This window comes from Engystomops pustulosus, chromosome 11 (genome assembly GCF_040894005.1).
Source record: "Engystomops pustulosus chromosome 11, aEngPut4.maternal, whole genome shotgun sequence".
NCBI lineage: Eukaryota > Metazoa > Chordata > Amphibia > Anura > Leptodactylidae > Engystomops > Engystomops pustulosus.
Window position 1 is genome coordinate 24,761,309 of NC_092421.1, and position 27,947 is coordinate 24,789,255.

Genomic DNA, 27,947 nt, shown 5'->3' on the forward strand with positions numbered 1-27,947 from the left:
CACTGCTCACAAAATTGTGGGCCTTGCACCTTCTAATAAATCTGGTGGCAGGTGCAGTTTTATGTCCCCATTGTCATTCTCTAAAGGACAAGTACTGTACTTGACCATCATTGCCAGTGTAATGGAAAGCAAATACAGCAGCACATCTCCATTGTTTTAGAGAAATGGGACCTCTGTTCCTTTGATCAGTTAGGGTCCCATCAGTTAGATGCCTATCCTGTGGATTAGGTTATAACATTTCATCCGGGGTCAACCCCTTTCAGCTGAAAGGTTAAAGAGGACTAGAAATATTATATAGGAATTATGACCACTATGTTGTGTGACCGGAATTATTTTCAACAAATTTTATCAGAAGATAGAGTTAAAAAAAAAAAAATCTAACTTTTTACCCTGAGAAATATTTGATGTGAAAATACAAGAAAAGAACGACATCAAGAAACTTGCCACAAATGACTTTTTATTATGAATGATTCCAAAAAAACAGGCATAATGCTTTAGTATTAGATGTTATTTCATGCCTGCAGTTTTAATGAATAGGGTATATCCCCTCTGGACTGCTTCCTTTTTATAGGCAGAACTCTAAGCCTGAATTGATCAGGGATCCACCGAGGGGAAATTTAGCACAACAGCTGCTTATTGAATTGCATATCATACATTGTTGTGCAGTATCTGCTAGAACAAAAGCAAATCAAAAGCCACTTTGATCCCAGAAGGAGATGATCCTGCTATGTAGTATATGGGCCAAATTCAGAGGTGCCTAAAGCTATATGTACCTGTAAGGCATGCACTTTGCACATTTTGGTGATGGCACACGTGGCAATTTGAACACGTTTTTGGGCCGTTTTTAAGCTGTCCCTCAAAAAACACATGCGTCAAAAAATGTGTGCGTTTTTGCAAAACACGTGGGTTTTTTGAAAACGCATCAGTTTTTGGCCAGTTTGAATTAAGATAATCTGTCAAACTTGTCAAAAACGCATGCGGTTTTTGGCGGACACGTGTGCCATCACCCTAAGGGTCCGCGGACACACTTCCGTCGGACTTTCCAACGTTTTCGGGTTTTGCGCGGCTGTGACAGGTATTTAACAGGGGATTGTGTCGCACGCGATCCGATTGTGGCACAGCTGCGCTGGCTTTCATGCGACAGAAATCGGAGGGCAGGTTGTCGGGCGATCTGACGGATTCGGACTGAGCAAGGGATGAAACTTTCAAATTGTGTCGCAAGATCAAGCACTCCGGCGGTGAACTCCTGTGGACCTGAGCGGGGAAGTGACACAAGCAGGATATTGGGCGCACGATCTTCGTGAATCGCAACAAAGTGCATTATTGCCAGACAATTCACTTTCTGTGAACTCCTTCGGATGGCTAAGTAAATGTGCCCCATTGTGTGCAGCCCCAAAATCAGCATCTAGCCACAGTCCTATCAGAAAGTATAACAGCCTAGAAGACCTTTCTGCTATTTTGTGGATTAAACTTAATGAAGGCCAGATGTTCTTTAATTCCTAAATGAATCACAAGGGTATTTCCAAACAACCCATGAGAAATCCACAAAGTATATATTTGTAATTAAAAATAACACTAATGTTTCACTGTAAAAAAAAAAGTCACAGCAAAAACTTTTTTCCCCTACTTGGAAAGCAGCCTAGTGCCAGGCAAAATGACATAGCTAAGTGGTTATATGATTTATCTCCGAAGGAATTTCTAGTATCAGATGGAGCTGTCTGCTAGACCAAAGCAGGACTGCTGGAACTCCACACCAGCCTATCCCACTTCATCTGGAAGTTGTGTTATATAACCACAGACTGACGATCTAAGCAGTTTATACAGCAAATATGTAAATAATAATTAAGATAGGACTTACATCCAGTAGAGTAAGGGGGACGCTGTAAGATACAGGCAGGAGTGAAACTTGAGGGGGTGATGTTTAGCAGGGAAGAGGGAAGAAGGGACTCCTTGGATAAGAGACCCTTGCCCAGCATTGCGGTCAGCCCATGATATGGGACTCACTCACTGATCACAAAAAAAAAAGTTTTTCTGACCCTAATAACTTATTCATACTTCAGTGTACGTCATTTTTTTCCAAGATGAGCTGACGTTTTCATTGCTAGCATTTTGAGGGCTGTGTGACCTTTTGATCACTTTATTAAATTGTTTATGCAATGTAAACTGGTGGAAAAGTTTTGTTTGGGAAATTTGGGGGCATTTTCTGTTACGCGGTTCACCGCCGGCAATAATTGTTCTCCTATTTTGATAGATGCTGTTTATTTAGTTTTATATCAGTTCAAGGGAAAGGGGGAGACTTGAATTTTTAATTAAATAAAACATTTTTAAATTTTCTTCACATTTTTATTTTTTAAAATATTTTTTTAGACCCTCTAGGGTAATTTAGCCCTAGATGGTCTGATCGTCCCTACCATATACTACAATGCTAGTGAATTGCTGTATATGGCGTTTTTAAAATGGGATTCTTTACAATGCGCCACTAACACATTGTAACAAATCTCCAGAAACCGTTCGGCACTCTTAACGTACAAACTGGCAGCGTCAGGGTTAAGTTCCTGTTCTTTTATAGAATAATGAACCGTTCTATCATAATAGGCATAAACTATCAAACAAAAGCCAATTAATAATGTTTTCATTTGTCCACAAAAAAAATTCCATACAGAGGACAGTCACTTGTAGAAATGATTTTTGTTCATTATATTTAAAGTCGGAAAAACTCATTCAATTGTATCGTAACCAATCTCCATGTTATTTAACTTTTAAAAACTCAATAATATACTCAACAATATACAATAGTCACGTAACAAACTTTCTTTTTCGCACATTTTATCTGAAATCTAAGATAGACATAAAAACACATGGACATTAGTCGAAGGCTATGCTCAATTTTACAACTTATTCTTTAGTTGTATCTAAAATTAAGACTAAGGCTGGATTCACACTGCCCCTGCACACGGCAGTGCGTGGGGGCAGGAGGAGGAGATGAGCGCCGCTCACCCCCGCCCCTCTCCATAGGGATATATGGCACACAGCGCCGTATGCAGTGTCCTATCTTTTGACGCGGTACGGAGCCGGACGTGTGCTGCACCGTGCTGCTCCCGTAGGGCGCCGTATATCGGTCATGTATATGTCGCCCGTATATATACATCCCCCATGCACCAGTGTGAATGTAGCCGGGCCAGGAATTAGGGGCCAGGGCAGCATTGAAACAGTAGATTTTGAGAACCGTTGAGGGGAGCCTTGCTTCATAAATGTTTAACTCATTCAAAGCCATCTAGTTATCATATATAATCTGTGACCACTAATGACGTCTACATTATTTACTTTTTATGTCCAATGTTAATACTTTTTCTGAATCTGTTTGTCATGTGGAAGGGCCACCTTGCTTTCCTTTCTCTGTGTAACTCTAGGGAACTGTGCAAACTGTAAGGTAATATGAACAGTATCTCTTTATTCACAAAGACGGCCATTCTACTCACTGCTACACTCACTTAATCTTATTGCTAATGCATGCCACATCAATATCCATTCCCTAGTACAAAGTGGCAGGGGTGCTTGGCCTTGTCCCCAGGTGGTTGTGCTCTACCTCCTCAGAGAGACATGCTTAACCGTTACTGCCGTCTATGCCATCTTGGAAGACAAGATGCAGGATGCTCCGTAGGGCTTGTCGATCCGGTGACAGACATCTAATTTCTACCATATTAAAACTAGTTGATGAAACAGATGCAACAAAAAAGTAAAATGTTAGAAGAGTGAACATTTTTTACAGCACTAACCAATGTTACATACTGACGGAGGGGTGTTGTATAACCAATAATACCAGAGGGAGAACACTGGAAATAGATTTATCAAGGGCCAAAAGTCACTTTAGTAAAGGTGGGTGGCAGCTGAGCTCCAAAGACACACAAAAAAATTGTTGCAATTGAGTTTTTCTTTTCTTTTTTCCTGAACTTATTACATAAGAATGTTCTTAAACTTAACCAAACCCTTCAGACAGGATAGGTCAACCATGTAACGTGTATGGAGAGCTCCAAATTTTCTAGTATCTGGGACATTGGCCAAAGCCAGAAGTATCTGGCTGCTGCTTGTTTTCCCCTCTCTCCTTAAGCATTCAAGCAGGTGGGTATAGGGGAGTCGCTTTGTATGTTTTCTATAGACAAGTGTCTGTAAATAATCACAGTCCTCCAATTGCTGTCCCCAAGATGTACCTACTGTATCTTTTTCTTCTCATCAACGTGATGCTTTTCTATGCCAACAAAACGACTAAGAAGCTGTGTGCTCTCCAAGTGAAGCATTTAAAATAAATAGTTAAAGAAAACTAAAAGTAGTTCAGCGTTCCATCAATAGACACAAAAGCAACAAGTGTTACATGTTGAAAGGCTTGTGGCAAAACCGGACCATACATGGATTGAGAGAACTTCGGAGCTCGGTGCCAAGTCGTGCACTGGAATGACATTCTTTTTATATAAACAGTCAGAAGCAAATGTACAACATAGAGGCTCATTTTTTATACAACTACAAGAAATGTGTGTGTGGGGGGGGTATAAATCCTGTGCTGAATCATAGGGCGCTGACTGCTTCTGCATAAAAGGAAATGTATTCAATATAACATAACCTACAGATTTATCTGCCTCGCATCAAACATTCAGAACCTGTTTTACATTCCAAGGAAACAAAGCTGGACTGTTAGCAGAGAACGTCGCTGCTACCTACTCACAGGAAGACGTCCACCATGAAACCACATAGGGGCCATCAAGGAACATTTGGCACATATATACCCAACTACTCTTCTTGGGAATATTGCTGAAATAGTAGTTTTGATGTGATAAAATGGCACGGTTTAGTTCCAGGAACCCATACAAAGAAACTACAAATAATAATAATTCTTTATTTATAAAGCGCACACAGATTACGCAGCGCTGCACAAAGCATGACAAATTGGTCCTTGTCCCCATGGGGCTCACAATCTAAACAACCTACCAGTGTGTTTTGAAGTGTGGGAGGAAACAGGATGACCCGGAGGAAACCCACGCAAACACGGAGAGAACATACAAACTATTTGCAGATGTTGACCAGGTGTGGTCCAGGTGATAGAGGGTCTGGTCCTAAACAGCTTCCTGACATAAATGTTCCTGTACCACTAAAGTGTACCGCAGCAGATTTTACATCCAATGATAGATTCATTCATTCCTATGTGCTAAGCTCCCTCTGGTGGTGGCTAAAGGCAGCCAGTTTTATAGATCACTATGTAAAAGGAAAACAAGAGGAAGCTCTATAAAAGGGGACTTATTAATGTATTGAAGAGGTCTGGTATAAATACTTCGAACAATATGGTGTTCAGAATGAGTGACTTAAACCAATTTTTTCAGAAACTGAAGGCAAGAATAGTGTGGTCTTGTTGCAATACTAAGAGTTGTATTGCTAATTTTTGTGTAACATAAATTATGACAATCCAAAAAAATTTTTTTTAAAAATTGTATTTTTATTTTGTTTTAATCATTTATTAAAGGGGATTTCTCACGAAAGCAATTTATGGTATATAAAAAGGATATGTTATGAATTTCTAAGATGTAGACACCTATCTTTAAAATGATCTACTCCAGACTCTTTCCTACCTCACTGAACGCACATCCATGCTGCCAGAAGGGATATGCAGCAATATGCATCCATGAGACTTTTTTTTTGTGTAACTGGTTTACCATAAATGCCTTTCATGGTTAATAAAACCCCCTTTAGTGGTGGCAAAAATGTTATTTGAACACTTTGAAACGGAAATTCTGTGACTGCTATTAGCATAGCACACATATCTATAGGTTACCATAAAAAGGAAGTATTGTTTATCATAACTCTCATACAGAAGTATGTGATGATAGTTTCCGTATATAAAAAGTCATTTCTGAACTGCATTATTTATCACTGAAGTATATCAGTGCTTTGACATGAGTAGTATCCAAAAATTTAGGGAGGAAAAATGCTGTGGTATATACTGTACAGAACAGATAATTTTTTTTTTTTACACTTTAAAAACAGTGCTACTGTTATGTGTGGCCTTTGGCAGGTGTGCAGCTGCCTGTTCTACATGCAGCATGATATAGAGCAAGAGGAACTGAACAGATTGTATATAGTGTTCTATCTGCAGGCAGCATGTTATAGAGCTGGAAGAGTAAGCAGATTGTACATAGTGTCCCATCTGTAGGCAACATGTAAGGGTGATGTCACACATGGCATTTTTAGGCAGTTTTTATTTAGTGCGTTTTCTGATTGTGAAAAACGCATGCGTTGCCAGTTTTTAATTGCGCAAATTCGGAAAACCGGACAAAAACGCATGCGTTTTTAAAAACAGATCTGTAAACGCACTAACTATAAACGGCCCAAAAAAGCCATGTGTGACATCACCCTTATAGAGCAGGAGGAGCTGAGCAGTTGGTACAGAGTGTCTTGCATGTGGCATGGCATTTGGTTTTTTGTATACACTCAGGTTACACGTCGAGACACTGAGTGTACACTTACACATTGACATATACAGGGAGACCGAGGCAACGTTGAAAAAGGTGGGATGAAAAGCTACGTCTTTCTTGCAATAGTAGGCTAGGGGCAGCGGATACAGTGTATTGCATCCCTCCTCTAGGCTAGCAGAGTGGATACATCGCTCAGCAGAATGGAGGACCCGCTAAGTTCACTGTTCACATAAGCATTCAGTCGGATACATCTGAAGTATGTTGTAAGGACACGTAGGAATCTCCCCACATATCTTATTACTATGTACAGTGGTAGCCAAAAGTATTGGTATCCCTGCAATTCAAACAGATAATATTGTTTTTTCCAAAAAATTATTGCAATCAGAAATTCTTTGGTATTATTATCTTCATTTACTGAGTCTTCAATGGAAAACCTCTAAAAGTATTGTCAAAAAGCCAAATTGGATATAATACCGCACCAAACATAAAAAAGGGGGTGGACAAAGTATTTGCACTGTTCAAAAATAATTTTGATGCTTCTTTAATTTGTGTAATTGACAGCACCTGTAACTTACCTGGGGCCCCTTACAGGTGGGGCAATAACTAAATCACACTTGTAGCCAGTTGAAATGGATTAAAGTTGACTCAACCTCTGTCCTGTGTCCTTGTGTGGACCACATTGAGCATGGGGAAAAGAAAGAAGACCAAAGAACTGTCTTGAGGACTTGAGAATCAAAATTTGAGGAAGCCTGAGCAATCTCAAGGCTACAAGTCCATCTCCAAAGACCTGAATGTTCCTGTATCTACCGTGCACAGTGTCATCAAGAAGTGTAAAGCCCCTGGCACTGTGGCACCTTCCTAGATGAAGATGTGTAACCCCCTGGCACTGTGGCACCTCCCTAGATGAGGACAGAAAAGAAAAATTGACGAGAGAATTTAACGCAAGATTGTCCGGATGGTGGATAAAGAACCTCGACTAACATCCAAAGAAGTTCAAGCTGCCCTGCAGTCCAAGGGTACAACAGTGACAACCTGTACTATCCATCGGCGTCTGAATGAAAAGGAGCTGTTTGGTAGGATACCCAGGAAGACCCCACAAAACAAAACTTTCCTGACAAAGCCTAAAAACGCTTTGGGAGAATGTTCTCTGGTCAGATGAGACAAAAGTAGAGCTTTTTGGGAAAAGGCATAAACAGAGTTTATAAGGGGGAAAAAAAAAAAGCCTTCAAACAAAAGAATGCGGTCTCTACAGTCAAACATGGGGGAGGTTCCCTGATGTTTTGGGGTTGCTTTGCTGCCTCTGGCGCTAGAATGCTTGACGGTGTGTATGGCATTATGAAGTCTGAAGACTACCAACAAATTTTGCAGCATAATGTAGGGCCCAGAGCGAGAAAGGTCTCCTTCAGAAGTCATGGGTCTTCCAGCAGGACAATGACCCAAAACATACTTCAAAAAGCACTAGAAAATGGTTTGAGAGAAAGCACTGGAGACTTGAGTCCAGACCCGGAACCCATAGAACACCCATGGAGAGATCTCAAAAAGGCAGTTTGGAGAAGGCGCCTTCACATCTCAGGGACCTGGAGCAGTTTGCCAAAGAAGAATGGTCTAAAATTCCAGCAGAGCCTTGTAAGAAAGTCATTGATGGTTACCGGAAGCGGTTGTTTGTAGTTATTTGGTCCCAATACTTGTGTCTGGCCCATTTTTGGAGTTTTGTGTAAAATCAGCAATGATTTCCTTCTCTTTTGTGTTTTTTCAATGCAAGCCAAATAAATGAAGATATAATACCAAAGAATTTCTGGAAGAAAATGAGTATTATCTGACAGAATTGCAGGGATGCCAATACTTTTGGCCACAACTGTATTGCACAAAACATGATGGGAACCCAGACTTTTAGAGGAGCTGTTGAGCAGATTTACTGACACTGTGTCCATATATGTATATACTATGTATATGTATATACTGTCTCAGTGATTGGCAGAGCAGATTTGGGTGCCATCAATTCAGGACATACAGTATCAGGTTAAAAGGGGTTATCCAGTTTTCACACAGAAAAGCGATGTGAGTAATGGAGCAGGTGGCAGCACATGGCCGTTCTGCTCTTTTCATCTCTATGGAGCTGCCGGAGATCGCCGAACACAGCGCTCAGCAACTTCCGCCAACTCCTTTGAGATGTATGGAGCAGAGTGGTCATGTGCGGCCACCTGCTCCATTACGCTTATGGAGCCACAAGGGGTCCAACGGAGGTAAGCGGGACTCCTTGTTTTCTTTATCTGTGGGGGTCTCATCACTGAGACCCCCACTGATCAGTAAAGTTAGGCCCTACCCTGTGGATAGGGCCTAACTTGTATTCAGGGGGAAAACTCCTTTAGGGTGATGGCACACCGGGCATTTTGAACACTTTTTTGGCCCGTTTGTAAGCAGTCCATTGAAAAACACATGCGTTTTTGACCAGTTTGAATTAAGATAATTGGTCAACCCAGTCCAAAAAAAACATGCGTTCTTTTAACGGACTGCTTAAAAACGGGCCAAAAACGTGTTCAAAACGTCACGTGTGCGATCACCCTTAACATCATTGGTTGAGAAGCTACAGGTTAAAGCATCAATATACGGTAAAAATATTTTCACAATAACATTTTCCAAATTTAGCAAAACTAGCTTAAATATATGCTAACTTTTCATCAAACTAATTATTATACAATGTTTTAAAATGTGTTATATTTCTTATTAGAGGAAACAGTTTTTTTTTTTTTCATTTTAATTGGCTCTTCTCATGTTTTGCTCTTCTGAAAATTATACTAAACTGCATTATGCAGTGTGGGAGGATGGCTACAGGGAAGGGGGAATTATACATGGTAGGGGCGTAACTAGAAGCTGATGGGCCCCAGTGCAAAGTCTGTGCCAGGCCCCTGACATAATGTATGGTTTATAGCAGTGGTCCCCAAACTACGGCCCGTGGGCCACATGCGGCCCGCGGACCGTTTTTATCCGGCCCCCGCCGCATCCAGCGCTTGCAGCGCCAGCGGCTCCTGCTGAGGCCCGCGGCAGTCGGGCAGGAGCCTCCGTCCGTCTGGACAGGAAGCTCCTGCCCGTCACTGAATAATGCTCGACGCGGCCGATGCGGCCGCTCGAGCACTATTATTACAGGTGGAGCGATGTGGCCGGAAGACAACCCCGGCGCACATCGCTCCTTGAACCTGGGTGCGCGGCCGCGTGATGACGTCATCACGCGGCCGCGCACCCCTTCCCGGCCGACAGCAGCCCGAAGATAGAAGACTCGGGAGCCGCTGCCAGAGGTGAGTATAGGATTTTTTTTTTGACCAGCAGCAAATATATTTTGGCGACCGGGGGGGCCCTGGTATGAAAAAAAATAATGATGGAGGGGCAGTATAGGGAATAATTAATGGGGGGGGGGGCAGTATAGGGAATAATTAATGGGGGGGGGCAGTATAGGGAATAATTAATGGGGGGGGCAGTATAGGGAATAATTAATGATGGAGGGGCAGTATAGGGAATAATTAATGATGGAGGGGCAGTATAGGGAATAATTAATGATGGAGGGGCAGTATAGGGAATAATTAATGATGGAGGGGCAGTATAGGGAATAATTAATGATGGGGGGCAGTATAGGGAATAATTAATGATGGGGGGCAGTATAGGGAATAATTAATGATGGAGGAGCAGTATAGGGAATAATTAATGATGGGGGGCAGTATAGGGAATAATTAATGATGGAGGAGCAGTATAGGAAATAATAATGATGGAGGGGCAGTATAGGGAATAATTAATAATGGAGGAGCAGTATAGGGAATAATTAATAATGGAGGAGCAGTATAGGGAATAATTAATAATAGAGGAGCAGTATAGGGAATAATTAATGATGAAGGGGCAGTATAGGGAATAATTAATGATGGAGGAGCAGTGTAGGGAATAATTAATGATGGGGGGCAGTATAGGGAATAATTAATGATGAAGGGGCAGTATAGGGAATAATTAATGACGGAAGAGCAGTATAGGGAATAATAATGATGGAGGAGCAGTATAGAAAATAATTAATGACGGAGGGGCAGTATAGGGAATAATTAATGATGGAGGAGCAGTATAGGGAATAATTAATGATGGAGGTGCAGTATAGGGAATAATTAATGATGGAGGAGCAGTACAGGGAATAATTAATAATAGAGGAGCAGTATAGGGAATAATTAATGATGAAGGGGCAGTATAGGGAATAATTAATGATGGAGGAGCAGTATAGGGAATAATTAATGATGGAGGGGCAGTACAGGGAATAATTAATAATAGAGGAGCAGTATAGGGAATAATTAATGATGAAGGGGCAGTATAGGGAATAATTAATGATGGAGGAGCAGTATAGGGAATAATTAATGATGGAGGAGCAGTGTAGGGAATAATTAATGATGGAGGGGCAGTGTAGGGAATAATTAATGATGGAGGGGCAGTGTAGGGAATAATTAATGATGGAGGGGCAGTATAGGGAATAATTAATGATGGAGGGGCAGTATAGGGAATAATTAATGATGGAGGGGCAGTATAGGGAATAATTAATGATGGGGGGCAGTATAGGGAATAATTAATGATGGGGGGCAGTATAGGGAATAATTAATGATGGAGGAGCAGTATAGGGAATAATTAATGATGGGGGGCAGTATAGGGAATAATTAATGATGGAGGAGCAGTATAGGAAATAATAATGATGGAGGGGCAGTATAGGGAATAATTAATGATGGAGGGGCAGTATAGGGAATAATTAATAATGGAGGAGCAGTATAGGGAATAATTAATAATAGAGGAGCAGTATAGGGAATAATTAATGATGAAGGGGCAGTATAGGGAATAATTAATGACGGAAGAGCAGTATAGGGAATAATAATGATGGAGGGGCAGTATAGAAAATAATTAATGACGGAGGGGCAGTATAGGGAATAATTAATGATGGAGGAGCAGTATAGGGAATAATTAATGATGGAGGTGCAGTATAGGGAATAATTAATGATGGAGGAGCAGTATAGGGAATAATTAATGATGGAGGAGCAGTATAGGGAATAATTAATGATGGAGGAGCAGTATAGGAAATAATTAATGATGGAGGAGCAGTATAGGGAATAATTAATGATGGAGGGGCAGTGAAGGGAATAATTAATGATGGAGGGGCAGTATAGGGAATAATTAATGATGGAGGGGCAGTGTAGGAAATAATTAATGATGGAGGAGCAGTACAGGGAATAATTAATGATGGAGGTGCAGTATAGGGAATAATTAATGATGGAGGGGCAGTATAGGGAATAATTAATGATGGAGGGGCAGTGTAGGGAATAATTAATGATGGAGGGGCAGTATAGGGAATAATTAATGATGGAGGGGCAGTATAGGGAATAATTAATGATGGAGGGGCAGTATAGGGAATAATTAATGATGGAGGAGCAGCATAGGAAATAATTAATAATAGAGGAGCAGTATAGGGAATAATTAATGATGGAGGGGCAGTATAGGGAATAATTAATGATGGAGGAGCAGTATGGGAAATAATTAATGATGGAGGGGCAGTATGGGAAATAATTAATGATGGAGGGGCAGTATGTGAAATAATTAATGATGAAGAAGCAGTATAGGAAATAATCAATGATGGAGGAGCAGTATAGGATATGTGCAGTGTACAGAGGAATTTCTTATTATTTTTTTATTTTTTAACTTTAGTCCGGCCCTTCAACGGTCTGAGAGGGACCGTGAACGGCCCCCTATGTAAAAAGTTTGGGGACCCCTGGTTTATAGTAATAGTCTTCTCATATGGGAAAGTGACAGCATAAGGGCCCCCTAAACCTCAAGTTATGTCCCTGGTAGGGGGACATTATACTATATGGTGGCTAATAAGCGGGACATTGGGAATAAAAATCTACAGTGTGTGCAGTATAATTTGTCCCCATTTCTCTATCCCAAAAGTTGGGATGTACAGTCCACACTTCAAGGACCCCCACCAGTCACCAGCATGTGTTTCTCACACCGAGAAACAATTTGAATATAGTCAAGAACACACAAAGCCCTCATTTTTGCCATTCTCGGTGGAAAGGGTTGTCAGGACTCTTATACAAATGTATCGTAAAAAAAAAAAACGATCATATGTTTTCACTGCAGAAGCTCCACTGAGAGATACTGAATATACAAGAAGTCACCAACTTATCACATAAATCAAGTTGCCGTTTTACATGTGATCATAAACCGACGGCTCAAATGAGATGATTCACCATTTCAAGGGAGAAGACAACGGATCTGTTTTCATGCTCAGACAGCCATGGACCATGGATACAGCTGCTGCTCATTATATCTGGCTTACACGGAGCATCTGAGAGCAGTATCACACACAGGCTGTATACGAAGAATACTCTCTAGGCTCTTTTAACCAAACTACTTTCTATGCTCTGCGGGTTTTAACCTTTTAACATTACCCCCTATTGGTCGTTTTTGAGTTGCATCACAAATTCAGAAACGTTTCTGCAACATCAAACTCTTCTGATTATCAAACGTATCCCACAGCTCTAAATGATTTGTATGTCAGCAATATGTATTGCAGATACCAATGCAAGCAAAAAAGGGACAGGGACTGAAAAATAAATAAAAAAGGCAATCCAGGACTAGCAATAGTATTTATTCAGTATATGTTCACCTAATTAGAGATGAAATTTTTCCAAAATCATAATTTCCGTAAAACATTTCATCACCGATTATTAAAAGGGTTGTTCACTTTCAGCAAATTATAGATTTTGAGAATTATAATAAAATAAAGTTTCCTATATTCTTTCTGTATCTCAGTTTTCTATATCCCTGCTTGCTGTCATTCAACAGGAAGCTTCACGGTTTACTTCCTGCACAGCTAGATAGAACAAACAGCTCTGATTATTGTGCAGCGATTCTATGCACCCGTGTGAAATCACAAGACCAAGGACTAGTATATGTCCACAGGACGTAAACAATGAAGCTTCAGGTTGAATAACAGCAAGCAGAGATATAAAAACCCATATCAATTAATTGATGAAAGTGCATGAAAGAAATACGTAATGGCCAATTCCTTGAAGACAGTTGTTAAGAGCCTGTTCAGCAAACAGCACAACCAAAACCAGACTTGGTGCTAGCTGTCAGACAGGGCAAGAGGTGGCTACCTAACCCTGCAATGTCCCTGCAGGCTAAAACCCTGCCTACAGCAGATAAACCACCCTTATAAGAGCAAAGCAGCTATCCGGTACCTGATTATGGACCATCAGGGCGCATTCACATGATGCGTTGCGTCGTGTTGTGGGTGGCGAATTTGACGCATTCCACTGGCTTCAGCCTTGATCACATGCTAAGGTTACGTTGCGTTTTAGCAGATGCAGTGGAAACGCAATGTAACCTTAGCATGTGATCAAGGCTGAAGCCAGTGGAATGCATCAAAAACGCAACCCACAAGGCGACGCAACGCATCGCGTGAATGCACCATGCAGGGCAAGAGTGAAACTTACTTTGTCTGGAAGGTTGCTGGATGGGGGAGTGGACAGGTAATGGGAAGCCAGACAGACCAATGATCACACAAGACACTGAGAAGCAAACAACAAATAATAGACTGACAAGCAATGTCAGACAGAACCAGGTCCAATCAAAGATGGCAGCCAGGCACCAAAAGAATAGCGGGAGAATGGTCAAGTAAATGTGGCTGAGGTCGGATACACAGAATAGCAAAGCAAAAGCATTGGCAAATAGTGGAACTGCAATAACCAGCAACCTCCAACGGAATTGGGCAGAGTATAAACGGAGTAATGGACGCCACATGAAATCTGATCCCATTCAGAGAAATTCAGCGAGTTCTGACAACAGTATATCAATCACTACAATAATACAGGCCCTGGGTTCTGTCCAAATCACAGTACAGTAATAAAGTTATGAAATCTGTAAGGTAGAACTTTCAGTCTTCCCTCTGTCTCCAACACATCTCCTTGACCTCACTCCCTCCAAATACTACATCATATCACTAAGATGCTATTCTAGTTAGATGATTCCAGCCAGGCTCCTTTCATTTGCTAAGCCTGACCTCTTCACCATTATGAATACGGTTCTCTCATAGGATGCCATTTTTCCAATAAGTCAGTATGTTAAGCTTCTGCCAAGTTTTGTTTTTGAACAATGGAAACATGTAGACAGTGAAAATATCTGAAGCCACCAGCGCTCAGCTGTGAAGTAGTAAAGCTGAACAGCTGGAGTGATGAAGCATGTAAATCATCCATGCCTGGGAGCAGCATATACTACAAGCCATACTTGTCCTAAAATCCGTAGACTAACTTTCTGTCATTATTAAGTTTCCATGATAACGCATCTATAGAAAAAACATAAAAACAACATGGGTAAAGCAAATGCGACATACAGTATTTTTCAGATGATAAGGCGCACCGGATTATAAGGTGCGTTATGAATAAAGCACTGCTAAGACGTGCATATATAAGGCGCACCAGATTATAAGGTGCATTATGAATAAAGCACTGCTAAGACGTCTAGGTGCATATATAAGGCGCACCAGATAATAAGGTGCAGGCAGTTTCCCGGTGGCTGCTTGGGTTAGAAGGGGGTCAGGGGGCGTGGTTTGGATGCTGAGCGGAGAGGTCGCATAGAGAGCCTGCTCCGCCACCAGCTCTGGTAAAGAGACTCTCCACAGCAGTGACCCAGCGACCGTCAGCACCCCCCAAGTGCATGCCTATATGACATGACGTAGAGAAGAAAGAATGCCCCAGGCCCCTGCAAACTCACGGACTTCTATAGTTCCACTGCGGTAGATCCGAGCCAAGATGGCGCCGATCGCCCGCACACCCGAGCGGCAAGCTCACAGAGAGCAGCCAGAACGGAGGAGAACGTGAGAGACACCCCGAATAACCGCAGATCGTATTCGGCACCATCCTCCCCAAGCAGCAGCAAGGACACAGCGGTCAGACAGGGAGATGACACCAGGTCAGAAGGGGGTCCGTGCGGACGGCAGATGAAGATGTCCCGAGGTTCGTGCTATGGCTATGTGGCCCGGAGCTCTTGCAGTTTCATATATAAGGCGCACCGGACTATGAGGCACACTTTCGATTTCTAAGAAAATCATAGGTTTTTTTTGTGCGCCTTATAGTCCAAAAAAATATGGTAATTATGTAAACAGTTGAAAAACCCTCTATGGAGTGACTAATGATGTGTGAATGAAAAGTAGCAAAAAGAAATAAAGTTTTAAAACTATGCTAATGAGCCAGAAGGACTCTGGGGGCTTTACCAGAGCCCCTTCATGCTGTAGCTTAACAGGCTGTTACACTGTTCAGGAGCACTTTCCCCTCCCACTGTCTGAGATTACAGCAGACTGCGGGATGGGGAGAGAATGCTACAGCGTATGAAGCTACAGCATGGAGGAGCTCTGGTAACACCCCAGAGCCCTCTGGCTGATTAGCATAATTTAAAAGTTGATTTTAGAAGGAGGTCATGGATAACAAATATAAGGTTCCAACAATCACTGGGGAACATGTATTATCGTATCTGCGCCTAAAAAAAATGCCGGGTTCTTTTGCTTTTTTTGGGCGCAGGATGGTTGCGGATCATTTATAATGAGTTTGCGCCAGAAAGAAAGAACAGATGTTTTCGACTATCCCGACTCCTCTGTCTTTTTTTGCCACAAGTGTGCGTGTCCTAACTTTTCCACATTATCCGTCACATTTATGTGTATTTTGTCGGCAATTTTTGGCACACAATAGACCAGGGAAAAATGGTCAGAAAGCAAAATGAAGGCGCAGTCCATGTAAAATTTTGGCGCACATCTCATTGATGTCGCCATTTTTATGGTGCTCGTCTGATTATTACCGTCTATCCCATTATTTACTTACAGCCGTGCGCCACTTTAAAACATCGGGCTGCGCTTTCCGGAGACCGATCTCTGCCTAGTTAGATTTTGGCATTACAGTTTATCACCATTCACTTCAAGGGAGTTGAGCCAGATTACCAGACAAATCTCATGGGCAGGTAACCGAGGTCACCTAGATGATCAACCATTTCGGTTTTGTACATTATAAACATTCAATACAACTTTTGAGGTTTCTTGTTTTAAAACTTTTCTAGGCCTATTACCAGAATGAGAACTATTTAACAATCAGCCCTGCGACTCAAGATACAGATCCAAGAGAAGCCCAGCTACTGTCTACCAGGTAACGTGATATTAAAGTAAAGCGTAAAATATTTACCAGCTCCCTTCCATTATTAATGATGCCTGGAGCGGCAGGACAGAGTCTGAACAGTGCCGATCCATTTATTTGGAGAAGCAAATGCTCCTACTTCATAATACCCTACAGCAGTGATGGCAAACCTTTTAGAGACCGAGTGCCCAAACTTCAACAAAGGCCCGCTTATTTATCGCAAAGTGCCAACACGGAAATTTAATTTGTGATTTATACTCCCTTCTCTGTCACAGTTTTCATTGATACCAGCCCCTGAGGACACCAATAAAGCAGAAAATAGTCCCAGGTAGAGCTGTCACTTTAAAATAGCTCTGTGCACAACAAGTCCTGGGCTGTCTGGGACTGCAGGAAGATACCTGGAGTCATCTCTGGTGATGGCCTGAGTGCCCACAGAAAGGGCTCTGAGTGCCACCTCTGGCACCAGTGCCATAGGTTAGCCATCACTGCCCTACAGGTTGTCTGAATATGACACAATACTAACATACAATTTTTTAAGACCACCTATTTACTAATATGAAAATGCCTTTTGTGTTCTTTGGGTTGTTATTGTTACATTTCCCCAATATTTTAGGGTTTTGTCATTTCTTATCGCATTATTTGTGTCCGTTCAACTTGCAGCACAATATTCTCATTTCCTCCTTGGAAAACCCCTCTTTTAGTACAGTATATAAAGAAACATCTATTTCCTACTGAACCCACACGGACCCTTACAGACTTTTAAAACTTTGTGGCAAAATCATATAGATTTCAGACCAAAGAAAATGTTAGAGGTGGAAGTATAGGGCTATCCACTACCACCCCTAGATTTATCTATTAAACCCATAAGTATACAGAAAAAAATTACAAATACATAACATCATAAAAAACATTTTAAAACTTAAAAATATATTTTGTCCATTTGAATATAATAAAGTTTAAATATGACAAATGCATAACATCATAAAATATATTTAAACTTTATTATATTCAAATGGATATAATATATTTTTAAGTTTAAATGTTTTTTATGATGTTATGTATTTGTCATTTTTTTTTCTGTATACTTATGGGTTTAAAAAAAATCATATAGATTGTATATCTGTCTGTGGACTGCAGGTGTGTGATTTGGAGTGATAATGTTTCTCAAAAAAATAAAAAGTATTCTCAAAAATGTCTAATCCAAAGTGTTGCTAAGCAACTTCCAAAAAAAGAGAAATCTCACGTCACGACAATCCGTTACATTTCTACGTTGAATACACTGCATGAAAAGAAATAAAATTAGGGCCAAGAACCTGATCATTAGGATTATGGCGAGCTTCATCACTGCCTATGTACTAAGTGACATGCAGATGAAAAAGGGGAATTGGAAGAATCTCCGAAATCTCAATACCAGTAGTGCTGTGGATGCATAACTTGTTATTACTGCACGGTGGCTGAGGGGGTAGCACTTCTGCCTTAGAGCGCTGGGGTCCTGGGTTCGAATCCCACCCAGGTCAACATCTGCAAAAAAAGTTTATATATTCTCTCAGTGTTTGCGTGGGTTTCCTCCGGTTTTCTCACACACTCCAAAACATACTGTTAGGTTGTTTAGATTGTGGGCCCCATGGGGACAGGGACCAATTTGACATGCTTTGTGCAGCGCTGCGTAATCTGTGTGCGCTATATAAATAAAGAATTATTATTATTACTGCAGTAAAGTTACAAAAAGTAAGCATTTTCTCTGTTTTCGCCACTTCTCAAATTTAGAAAACTTCAAAATTTGAAAGAGATTAAATTCAATAGCTATCCTTCAATATTATATCTGAGGTGGACCAATTCTATAAATTGTTTGAACACTTACTAACTCCACTTTTAGGGTCCGTGGAATTTTAGATGCCGAACTCCTTACACTGTAGTGATGTATGAAGCAAGGAGTCCCTTCTTCCCTGTGGAACAGCAGCGCCAAACTGGAATCATGCTTGTAAGAAGGGAATCCTTGAATCATATAGAACTATGATGAACAAGTCCCTGAATCTGTGGTCGGTTCATGAAATCTAGCCAACTCATGGTCCATGTTCCACCACAATCTACCACAGCTTTGTGTGTTTGGCCTTAGTAGTCTCAGTCCATTCACTTTAATGAGATAAAGCTTTAGTAAGGTGTAATATCAGGCCTTGCTGCTTATAAAAGTAGGGTATTGTACCAGATTAACATTCAGCACTTCCTTAAACAGTGAAGAACCAATCTAATATTAGTGATCCTTAGGACTTCCTTAGGATAGGCCTTAAACTTAAAAATCCAGGTTTGCGGACTCTAGGAGGTATAGACCAGATTGAGCAGTATTGAAATTGTAATAGGTAGGAATCACTATATTATGCTACTTCCAGGTCATTGGGCTCCATTTTAATTATTAATGGAATTCAATATTTTCTGTAATTTAATATTTGACTGTTGTTATTGGTGTCAGTTCCTGTTACATATCTGATGGCATACAAAATATATGCAAGTACATATAGGGAGTAAACTAAACTACTGGTATTTCTTCACACCAGTAAAATCATCTATACTCCCATAATTGGCAATTACATGGATTCATTAAAGGGAACCTATCACGAAGGACCTCATTTTCTACTAAACACAGGTTGCAGAAGCCCATTACAGCCACATTGCAAAGATGCCTTTGTGCCATCTCTGAGCATTTTTATTATAATATAATATATATGTGTGTTTTAACTTACCTGGCTAACTGACAGAATCATCTGGCAAGTCCCAGGGTTTGGTTTGCTTTGGTTTGGATGTATAAACAAAAAATACAAAAAAAAATGTTAAAAAAAAGTGTCATCTGTGCTGCTCACTCCTCAGCTGTCAGCCCCCACCTTTCTGCACCTGTAAACTCCTCCCTCCGCCCCTTCACTCACACAGAGAGTTCACTGCATGATGAGCTGACATCAGTTGGGGAGGAAGGAGCTGTACAGGAGCACAAAGGTGGGGGCTGAGAGCTGAGGAGTGAGCAGCACAGACAAGACATGCTTTTATTTTTTTTTAAATGCTTCCAAACCAAAGCAAATCCAAGGGACTCAATACAGGTTGCTGTTAGGAAGCCAGGTAAGGTAGAAACACAATTTTATTGTAATGAAAATGCTTAGAAAAGAAGCATCTGGATTTAAGAGAATCCAGATAGCTTAGGGCAGTGATGGCTAACCTATGGCACTGGTGCCAGAGGTGGCACTCTGAGCCCTTTCTGTGGGCACTCAGGCCATCACCAGAGATGACTCCAGGTATCTTCCTGCAGTCCCAGACAGCCCAGGACTTGCTGTGCACAGAGCTATTTTAAAGTGACAGCTTTACCTGGGACTATTTTCTGCTTTATTGGTGTCCTCAGGGGCTGGCATCAATGAAAACTGTGACAGAGAAGGGAGTATAAATCACAAATTACATTTCTGTGTTGGCACTTTGCGATAAATAAGCGGGTCTATGTTTTAGTTTGGGCACTCGGCCTCTAAAAGGTTTGCCATCACTGGCTTAGGGTAAGATTATAAATAAGTATTCAAGTGAAAAAAGTTAGTGGTCCTCTTTATTCCATAGCACAACGTACTGCAACATTTTGGCTCTATGTTTTTCAAGCCAAGTGATAAGTGTGAGAGGCAGACATGACAGGTAGACAAAAAAAAAAAAAAATCAGTCACATGACTGCATGGTTCCCTCCCCCCCCCCATTCAAATATCCCACAGTAAATTTTGTACATAGGGTTAGGGTAAGACAAGACCCCTAGTTACAAACGGACCTCTGATAATTGGTCATTTATTGTACTTAAGCCCTAGGCCAGTGGTGGCGAACCTATGGCACGGGTGCCAGAGGCGGCACTCAGAGCTCTTTCTGTGGGCACCTGGGCCATCACCCCAGCACACCAGACAGGACTCAAAGAATCCTTTCAGTCATATATTAAATTTATATTTACTTTGCTACTTGGGACTTTAGATAGAGGAAGAATGTGTAGACAGGACCAAATTATCTCTGGCGGGCCTTCTGCTGGCCCCACGATTCTCTGTGTACAGGGGGACACTGGAAAGAAGCTAAAATGATGCAAAATTTTCCATCTTGTCCTCAGGAAGCCAATATGATTGAAAGTTGATGAAGAACAGGGAGCAATAAGTTACTGCTTTAATTTTTGGTTGGCACCTCGCAATAAATTTGGGGGGTTTTGGGTTGCAGTTTGGGCACTCGGCCGCTAAAAGGTTCACCATCACTGCCCTAGGCTACAATAAACATCTATAACATTTATAAAAGGTGTCTGTAATGAAGCTTTATTGCTAATCCTGGTTCTTATGACAATCCAACAACATTTTTAAAATCCAATTGTCACAGAGACCAAAAAAATATTGTCTGGGGTTACAATTATAAAATACAGGCAGTCCCCGGGTTACATACAAGATAGGGTCTGTAGGTTTGTTCTTAAGTTGAGTTTGTATGCAAGTCAGAACTGTATATTTTATCATTGTAATCCCAGCCAGAACTTTTTTGGTCTCTGTGACAATTGGATTTTAAAAATGTTGGGTTGTCATAAGAATCAATATTAACACTAAAGCTTCATTACAGACACCTGTGATAACTGTTACAGCTGCTTATTGTAGCCTAGGAGTAAAGTACAATAAATTACCAATATCCAGAGGTCCGTTTGTAACTAGGGGTCGTATGTAAGTCGAGTGTTCTTAAGTAGGGGACCGCCTGTATACAGTTCAACTGAAGAACAGACCTATCTTGTACGTAACCTGAGGACTTCCTGTATGTCTAGCACAATTTTAATTGCTTTGTTAAATGACTGCACAATATTGCAAAAAATAATTATTTTACTCACAGACATGAGTGTAGCTCCAAATGTAGTATCCACCGTGTCAGGAGAGCCCAGACCAGTCGGCACACAGTAATCATCAATAGGGGCTCATTTTTAGGAGATATCTAAACACGCACCTATGACTATGAAGGAGGCTCGTCCGAGTGACAAACACAGACAAGCATAGTGCCGATTATCACACATCCAAAATGCACCTTTGTGTCTGTGTAGCCTAAGGATACGTCCTGGACAACCACTACATTTGGATTTTTAGCAGAAGTCTGTTTTTCTCAACCCTCCTTTTCTGTGACAAGACACTTCTGTCCTTTATGTGCCTCTTTCAAAATGTAAGTCTTGTTTTTTTTTCACTGCTCAATCTAAAATGTCTTATCTGAAATAAAAGAAACGTTTTTCCTTTAAATGTCACTCAATTCCACAAATATGAAATAAAAAATATTCTCGGCAGGATGAATATATATGGAGTTGCCATGGAGACTAAAAATATAATCATTTTCAGGTCAACAAGTGCTTGCACAATACAAATATTTGCTTCCGAAGAAACATTGTTTCTTAATTTGAAATAAATGTTATTCTAAAAGGGAACCACTTCAGGGGGGCTGTAATTTAACCCCTCCATGTTTTCATTTGTAAAAAAATGTTCTTAGAGTACAGTATTTTTCGGACTATGAGGCGCACCATCAATAAATGCCTGCTAAAACGTCTAGGTTCATACTGTATGTAAGGTGCACTGGACTGTAAGGCGCACCTGATTATAAGGATGACTGACCAGCAGATGGCAGACCTGTGCACAGTTCAATGCAGCTGTTGTCTGTAAGTACGGTTCATATATGCACTGGACTATAAGGCGCATTAATTTTACCGTAATTTTCGGACTATAAGGCACACAAAAAATCCTTTGATTTTCTCAGAAATCAAAGGATTTTTTGTGTGCCTTATAGTCCGAAAATTACGGTAAAATTAATGTAGTTACTATTAAACATTCAGATAACTAAAAGGAGAGCAGAAGGTCTGCAAAGTCAAAGATACACAAAAATGTTTTCAGAAACAGTGGAAAAACAAAAATGAGTGATGTTTGCAACATAACACATTGATAAAATTGATGAGGCGTACATAACAAAAATTTTAGAAAAACACATACATTCCCTACGTACAGAAAGGCTTCTGTAGGTCTGTTTAGGACTCAAGACCTCCTCCTGCAGTTACAGGCAGCCCAGGATGTGCCAAGTTCAGCACTATTGGTAAGTGACTTGGAAGTGCAGGAGGAGCAAGGAGGTGTGGATAGAGCCGAATTATAATTGTAAACCCTTCTCCGTACCTGTGATTCTTCCTGTTAAGGGGATCTTAGAGGGAAACTACAATAGTAATCCAAATTTCTCGTTTTTTCTATTGTATTGGTGGCCTCAGGATGCCAATAAGTTTGAAACCTGTGAGTTACTTTAGTTACCTTAAATTGGCATTAGGCACTTTGTGAAAAAGGTTTGCCATCACTGACTTAGGTACTTTAACCACATACAAACTCGCTGCATGAGCGTCCAGCATTTACCACATTGATTCCAACACTCCAGAACTGAACTGCATGCAGAGTTCAGTTCAGCAGTTCTAAATTAGGTATGGTAAATCCCCCATGTACATGGAGAATCAGTGCGGTTTATTACTCGATGAGTTTTCTGAAACATGGTTTACAGAATTTATTTTGGATGAGATGGTTCAGGGTGGAAGTGGAATTCATTTCCGTCAATTTGTGTTGAAAGATTTAGTGCAGTTCGGAGAAGCTGATCAGGTAACAAAACAATTTACTTTCAAAGAAAGACTAGCAAAGATCTAAAATCATACACCTCAAAAACTCACATTGCTCAAAAATGTCCACCTGTCCATAAAAAGCTTACCAATAGTGGAGCACATCTATACATCATTTCTCCATACTGTCCATGGCACCTCAGAACACAAATTGTAATTCCATGTACATTAAATCAATATTCAAATGCTGACTATCGTTAAGCTAAATGGTTGAAAAATCTGGTGGTGGACCTGATAATAAAAGAAAAATAAGTAATATCCCTTACATCAGTGGTGGCGAACCTATGGCAAGGTGGTACTCAAAGCCCTTTCTGTGGGCACCCAGGCCTTCACCCCAACAGAGAGTTTGCCAGATAGGACTCAAAGCTTCCTCCTGTGGTCCAAGACCACATGCCATGCTCAGCACCATTTTAAAGCAACATCCTTGGCTCCCAGGACTACAGGAGGAGCGGGGAAAGGTTGGATAGAGATGGATTAACGCTGGAGCTCCTGCTCTGGGTCCCCTGATACCTCCTCTTCAGGGGGACCCTGGAGGGAAGCTACAATCCAAATTTCTCCATCATCTTTCTATTGTATTGATGAACTCAGGAGGCCAATACGATTAAAACCTGTGATACAGCAGGGATCAATAAGTTACTACTTAAATTGTTATGTTGGCACTTTGCGACGTATAAATGGATATTGGTTGTAGTTTGGGCATTCTGTCTCCAAAAGGTTTGCCATCACTGCCTTACGCTACAGTTGAACTGCTACAATGTTACAACGCTTAGTGTTGGTCTTGAAACATTGGATTATTATTATTTCAGTGATATTTTGTATACACAGAGGCACACTTATATGTCTACATACAGGCTCTGAAGTCAGGTATATTCCTGATTCAACATAGCAATGGAAAAAACGCAGGCAGCACTCCAGAACTTCAAATCAAATGGTGATTTACCGAGATTGTGGCAACGTTTCGGTGTTAACCGCCTTTTTTTAAGGAGGACCCGTCACCAAAAAAAAAAAAATGCAGTTTTTGAAGACAAAAGCAGGTGGGAATCATAATGGCTGAGGCTCCAAATGTAAAGGTGCCACAACGCTTTCCTTTTTTTTTTTTTTTTTTTAATACACACCAGGCTTGGACATTAAAAAACATGGACATCTGACAAACTGAATGTGTGAATGCAGCCTGAAGGTTTCTTGTGAATTCACCCTAAACATTGCAAAGACAAAACTGTAGGTGAAATTCTGCAACATAAATTGACATATTATAGATTTAGGATTTGTATCACAGGTGGAATTCATGCTTGGATTTTTCTGAAGAATGCGGATGAGATGTACTTGAATGTCATCCCCTTTGGTAGAAATGTAAAAGGCTTCATATTTTCTACCCACAGCTATACGTGAAAAATCTGCAATATATCCATCCTCTGTGGACATATCCAAAAGGAAATGTAAGCTATTAGCAGCAATCTCTTGTTAAAAGTAATTTAAAGGGTGCAACTGTGTCCGTGTGCTTTTCCATTATAGCATATGTCCAATTTTAAATGCATACTACTTTTCAGGAGGTAGAAGTATACAGGCAGTCCCCTACTTAAGAACACCCGACTTACATACGACCCCTAGTTACAAACGGACCTCTGGATATTGGTAATTTATTGTACTTTAGCCCTAGGCTACAATAATCAGCTGTAACAGTTATCACAGGTGTCTGTAATGGAGCTTTAGTGTTAGTCCTGATTCTTATGACAACCCAACATTTTTAAAATCCAATCGTCACAGAGACCAAAAAAAGTTCTGGCTGGGACTACAATGATAAAATATACAGTTCCGACTTACATACAAATTCAACTTAAGAACAAACCTAGAGACCCTATCTTGTATGTAACCCGGGGACTGCCTGTAACCGATATAGGACACTTAGGCCGGTTCCACACTTGCGAGTGTGATGCGATGAACTTGCATCACACTCGTAACGCATGCTGCTCGGATCGCACGGACCGAACGCTGCAAACCGGGAGTAAACTCAGCATGTCAGTTCAGTCCCGGTGTGCAGCGTTCGGGCCGTGCGATCCGAGCAGCATGCATAGAAGCAAGTGTGGAACCGGCCTTAGGTTGATGCCACACATTGCATTTTGAATCTATGCGTTTTGCTTAAAAAGGGCCAAAAAATGAATTAAAAAACGCCATGTGTGGCATCGCCCTAAGAAAACCTTGTTTTTCTGCAGACCAGGTAAAGATGGTACAGAAAAGTCTTGTCCTGTTAATGTGTAATAATTACATTATGTAAAGGATTCATGTAAATTTCCATCATTTCCTATCTTTAGCATGAAGCTCACCACATTATATAAACAGGTCTAAGCTTGAAGTACCAGGCAGAATGATGCAGGGTGCCCACTGTGCTGAAGTTACAAGATGTAATCATTAGACAGACGCAGCTCGTGTTTTATTTAAATTCTATTTTGAGCATTGGAGCAGCGAGCATTGGAAACAATTGCGGTACAGCAAGCAAATGACTTGCACAGTGATGTAGGCTCTGCAGCACATTAGAAAAAAACATTTCACATAATAAACAGGAGCGATTCTAGGAAGCATTCCCCATGCACCAGCAGACCAGCTGACAGCTCTGCCATTAGAATGTTAATACATGTTTCCATTCAAGATGTACCGTAATATTAACACTCTGCAGTTTATGGATGTCAGATATATTAACAGCATGTAGAGGTGATGGAGTCTGCATTCAGTCCACACTACAGCACTGAATCCCTGAACACATGGCCAAAGCCTCATTACTCAACTCCTGGTGCCTGTCACATTCATTTTTCTAAGCAGTTAAATAGACAATTCCATTTGCTGAGTGAGTGCATCCTACAAAGACAAAGGCAGCTTAATATCATTGTATACATGGAAACAGGCTGTAGCCAAGACCTGGACCTCTGCTACCCATTGCAGTCCATGCATTGCTGACTTAGTAAGTGTTTATCTGCAGTCTCAGTAAGCAGAAATCCACATGCCTGCAAGCACCTGGAGCAAGCAGTACACCCCATAGAGCACTGGGCATTTATAGCATCAGCCTTGTACATATTTATCAACATAAATTATAAATATTTTGAATGATATTACTATTTTCATAACCTTTGATCCCATATTGTAATAATCCACGGAAGAGATCAGAGAGGATCCATAATAATACAATTGTACATACTGAATATTGTTAATGTATGATATCAAAGTCTGTTTATTATTTAGATACATTTGAAACAATGTTGCATTCAATAACAATATGTTCTGGGAATTCCATCTATACAGTAATAGTTACAGATTCTCCTCCATAAGCAGAAACTCTGGAGGGGAATTGCCTAGGATCAGGGTATGACTGCAGTGGCTTCATGGTGACACTGCTGGGGCTGAGCTGGCACAGGGTCTGCAGTCTGCATTGCATGCACAACAAAGGGCAAGTTCTTAGCAGTAACTTACCTTGTGTGTATAATGCAGTGTCCTTGCTGGGAGCACACAACATGCTGCTGTATTATTCTGCTGGTGAAGCCCAGCTCTGACTTCATTGAAGGCATCAGTGTCCTCCACCAATCATATGAGGTCCCTCCCCCCTATTAGACTGGATCTGGAAGCGTCCACTGTGCTGGGGGTGTGTGTGCTGCACTCAGCTGTGCACATGGAAGGCTCCCAGCACTAGAGATGGAATCCCAGAACATTATTCAGGACACATAGTTACAGGCAGTTACATACAAGAGAGGTTCTGTAGGTTTGTTCTTAAGTTGAATTTGAATGTAAGTCGGAACTGTATATTTTATAATTGTAACCCCAACCAAATTTTTTTCCGTCTCTGTGACAATTGGATTTTAAAAATGTTGGGTTATCGTAAGAACCAGGATAACAATAAAGCTTCATTACAGACACCAGTGATAACTGTTATAGCTGATCATTGTAGCCTGGGACTAAAGTATAGTAAATAACCAACTTCCTGAGGTCCGTTTGTAACTAGGGGTCGTCTGTAAGTCAGGTGTTCTTAAGTAGGGGACTCCCTGTATATCAAAATTTAAATTGCCTACATGTTTTACATCTTCTTAGAATTTGCAAACAATCATGAGTCCCACTGATGCAGCAGCATGTCTTGTCATAGGTGCATGCACACACAAGTGAAGGGAACAAATACAGATTTATAAAAACATAATGGGGCACATTTACTTACCCGGTCCCGCAGTGCATTGTCCGACGAGGATTCGGGTCCGGCGCGATTCACTAATATCGTGCGTCCGAGTTCCTGCATGTGTCGCTGCTGCGCCAAGGTCCGCCGGAGTTCACCTGCTTCTTCCCGGTGCATGTGAGTGCTTGATCTTGCGACACAAATCCTTTTTTTAAATTCCGCAGTTTGTCCGAATCCGTCATGTTGTCCGACAGGCCACCCCCCAATGCGCCAAAATCCCAGGGCAATTCGGCGGAAAACGGAAATATTCAGGAAACCCGGCGAAAGTGCGGCGCTCGGATCCTTAGTAAATGTGCCCCAATAACGTATAACCAATCTTTAACCCCTTAATGACGCAGGGTTTTCATGTTCATTTCTCGCTCTCCACCTTTAAAAATCCATAACTTTCATTTTTCCGTGTACAGAGCTGTGTGAGGGCTTATTTTCTGTGTAACATATTTTAC

General features: G+C 41.0%; 1 protein-coding gene across 4 annotated transcripts in view; it reads right to left on the reverse strand.

The window, feature by feature from the left end:
• Positions 1-26,887, reverse strand: part of SORBS1 (sorbin and SH3 domain containing 1) — a 247,761-nt gene extending 220,874 nt beyond the window's left edge. For all 4 annotated transcript variants that reach the window (XM_072130585.1, XM_072130583.1, XM_072130584.1 and 1 more), the window contains exon 1: positions 26,757-26,887. The gene's annotated coding sequence lies outside the window, so the exon portion shown is untranslated. The remainder of the gene's footprint in view (positions 1-26,756) is intronic.
• Between the last annotated feature and the right edge of the window lie 1,060 nt (positions 26,888-27,947).